General features: G+C 44.9%; 1 non-coding gene across 1 annotated transcript; it reads right to left on the reverse strand.

The window, feature by feature from the left end:
• Positions 1 to 3262: 3262 nt before the first annotated feature.
• Positions 3263 to 3335, reverse strand: TRNAL-CAA (transfer RNA leucine (anticodon CAA)). Its single transcript has one exon. It is a non-coding gene; the product is annotated as a tRNA-Leu (tRNA).
• Positions 3336 to 3739: the final 404 nt, after the last annotated feature.

The raw sequence follows: 3739 nt of genomic DNA on the forward strand, positions 1-3739 counted from the left end.
CAAGATGTTTAACAAACCAAAAAAACTCCTACTACTGTGCGTGCAAACGTAGCCATGGAAAGGCAGTTTTTTGCTGTCGACCAGGGTTAACCAGAGCTAAACCATCAACCTTTTTTTTCAAAACTGTTACTTGATCACCGCCGAATGTGTAGAGACGAAGCAAAACGTGCCACGTCGTCAAACAACGCAGCAATGTTTGATTTCATAAACATTTCTTCTTATTGACATCGCAAACCGCAAGCAACGAAAGGTGCTGAAACACAAACCGCAGACGAAACCGACCGCGCGATTTTCTAGCTGCAGGGGTCATTGCGCTGAGCCTCCAAAGATGCTCAGAGCATTTCGGCTAAGGAGTTCAGATTACCGTCTGGATTTTGTTCCCCAACCTTTCTTCCCAAGCCGTCAGCTATTTTTCGCCATCCCACATAAGACTCATATTCAAAAAAGGCATTCAATACCGACAAGTCTGGATAGAAGAACCGACTGAGCAGAAAACAGCATGCTGCCAGCCTGCCAGTCATAGCAGGAGAATTTCGGAAATAACCGAAAGGCGGGGTTACCCTCCCTTATTCTCAAGCAAACTCAATGTCAGCGGGCGCTGCGAAGTCTGGCCACCTACATGGTACGAGTAGTACGAGCAGTACAAAAATAGTGTTGGGGAGTTTTGGCCTGCATATCATCGCTGCCAACCACGCTCAGATTTAGGACGCAGATTGTCGCAGTCGCAGCGGTTGAGGTGACGAAGCAGCGGCTTGAGTATTGATTGCAGCACGGAGCAATGCGCAGTGGATGCTGAGGGATTGTATATTCACTGCTCGAAGGTTTTGACGCGTTTTTTAACGCGACAGCGTTAAGGGCCCCGTGTCCTGCAGAAAAGCCGGTGTGGTCGGCTTCGGCGATGTTGGTCTGGAGCCAAAAATGGCGCAGTGTATGTCACATCTCGGTGGAGAGCTTAACCGCGCCGTAAGGGAAGGGTTTTAAAGCGAAAGGTTTACTACGCCGGCCATCGAGCCATTTCGGCTCGTCGCGCCGTATGCCGTATGGTGTATGTAGTATGCCGTATGCCGTGGCCGACATTGAGCCGCCGTTGCCTAGCAACACCGCAGCCACGCTCCAAAAGATGGCGGCGCCGTCGACGCTGCTGCCGTAGCCGCTCGCTCCACCAGATGTGCTCCGCTGGGGTAGAGGGAGAGGAGGTGTCGCCTATATATATATATATATATATATATATATATATATATATATATATATATATATATATATATATATATATATATATATATATATATATATATATATATATATATATATATTCAAAGTTGAAAACGCTTCATTTAGCCATAGATTTATTTTGAGTCGACGTTTCGGACAGAGCCTGTCCTTTCTCAAGACTGAAGTTACAGGGGTCTTCTTCCTCTTCTTAAGGAGTTGGCACTGGCACACATGTACGACACATGAACAAAAGAAACAAACGGTGGCAAAGAATACTAGAAAAGATACAGATAGAAAGGGAAAAAAAGGGGGAACAAATAAAAAAGAAAAACGTGTTGTACCCCGCCGCCCACCCCGAAGCCGCGGGGAGCCGACCCCGGACGAGGGAAACAAAAAAAAGGAAAACACGGAGCGGGAGAGGATAATGGCTACCCATCAAGGCAACAGAGCGGCGGCGTGTAAGGTGGACAGGAGCAGACGGTGGCGGGATCGCACTACACACAAAAGTTAAAGACGCGTGCACTCGCGTGCCCCGTACACAAAGAGTAAACAAATAAACAGAATAAAATGCAGACAGGGTCGGAGCTTCCGTCATCTTGAACCACTTCGGCAGCCAGAGCCAAGGCCGAATCAGCGGCGCCGTGAGCTTAACTAAACACACGTGCACTGTGCATGAAAACAGCCAGACACACAGCAGTAAAACATCCGAGCTCATGCCAGTGTCGTGTGGCGGCTAAATGACAATGGCGGGAGCATTTAAGCGAGTAAGGTGTACAGAAACAGACGGTGGCGGAATTGTCCAACATATATAAATTGGAGATGCTTGCACTCGCGTGACCTGGCCAGAAAAAGTAAACAAATAAACAAAATAAAATGCAGACAGGACAGGAGACTTCCGTCATCTGGAACCATTTCCGCAGCCCGAGTCAAGGTAGAATCAGCGGCGCCGTGAGCTTAACTACACACACACATATATATATATATATATATATATATATATATATATATATCTGCATGCGCTTCGCCTCAGTGTATATGGAATATGGCGGAATGCTTGCCTTAAAGCACTCTGGCACGGGTCGGCCCGGTATTGCACTGCCTCCGGGATCGGCCCGGGGTCTATTAGCGCGTCGCGTCTTTTCTTTCACTCTTTGCTCTCCTATCCTTAACCGCTCCTACCTTCAACACGCGGCAGCGTGCGTGACTCGGCTTGAGCAAGTAGGCAGGCCCATGCTCTTTCCTTTTCCTTCTTCCTCTCAGAAACATCAGTCAGTCAGTCAGTGTATTGTAGTCGTTATGAAGAGCGCGAAAGAGAGGCAACAACGACAGAACGAAGCGAGGAAGAGAACGGGCTCAAGAGACGCCAGTAGAACGCGCCGCACGACTCGAGAAGCGTCGTAACTAATATATATATATATATATATATATATATATATATATATATATATATATATATATATATATATATATATATATATATATATATATATATATATATATATATATATATATATATATATATACACACATATATGAAGGGAGCCAACAGTCACCGAAACCAAGGTGCCTAGGGGAATGCGATTATTATTATTTTTTTTAATGTCTTGTGCTTATCAGTGGTATAATATTACTTCGATTATTAATTATTTAACGAAGTAATATTATCCCACTGATAAGCACAAAGCATTAAAAAATAATAATAATAACGTTCCCCTATGCACCTTTGCTTCGGTGACTGTTGGCTCCCTTCATAAGTTTGTCAAACGGGCCCCTCATTTACTTTACCTCCTCTCTCTCTCTCTCTCTCTCTCTATATATATATATATATATATATATATATATATATATATATATATATTAGCAGGCAAGGTAAAGGAAATGTGGGGCTCTTTTGACAAACTAATGAAGGGAGCCAACAGTCACTGAAACGAGGTTGCGTAGGGGAATTTGTAATTTTTTTTATGTCTAGTACTGATTAGTGGGATAATAATACTTACATTAATATATAGCTTAAAGAAAATTGCTTATAAAGAAGCAGAAAAAACAACCATGCCGCCGGTGGGATCCGAACCCACGACCTCCGAATATTGCGTCCGGTGATCTACCAACTGAGCTACGGCGACGACTGTCCAATCTGATGCTCTCGTGGGTATTTATGTTTATTGGGTGTAAGCGAACCATGAGAGTGTTCACCAGCGCCACCCTCGTCCATAGCGATGGACGTAGCCCGTCCTGTATTACCGCGAGTGTATTACCGCGAAACAGCAACACCGCGCTAAAGGCTTTCGCCTCACCGAACTTTAGGTGAACAAAGTGCCCCTTTGAATTTTTTCTCAAATGCCTGGCATGACCCGCCGCTTGCTGGAAAGCACACCCGTAAACTCGGAGCAGACAACCCCGAATGATCTGTTTCGACACCTTCATTTCTTTTCGCCACTGCTGAAACTATGATTGCTGCGAGCGTGCAATGCGCATGTATTTGTCACAGTCGACGTTTCTGCTTCTGCTTTTACCATTTCATCGAAAT

The sequence above is a fragment of the Amblyomma americanum genome, chromosome 1 (genome assembly GCF_052857255.1).
Source record: "Amblyomma americanum isolate KBUSLIRL-KWMA chromosome 1, ASM5285725v1, whole genome shotgun sequence".
NCBI classification, from domain to species: Eukaryota; Metazoa; Arthropoda; class Arachnida; order Ixodida; family Ixodidae; genus Amblyomma; species Amblyomma americanum.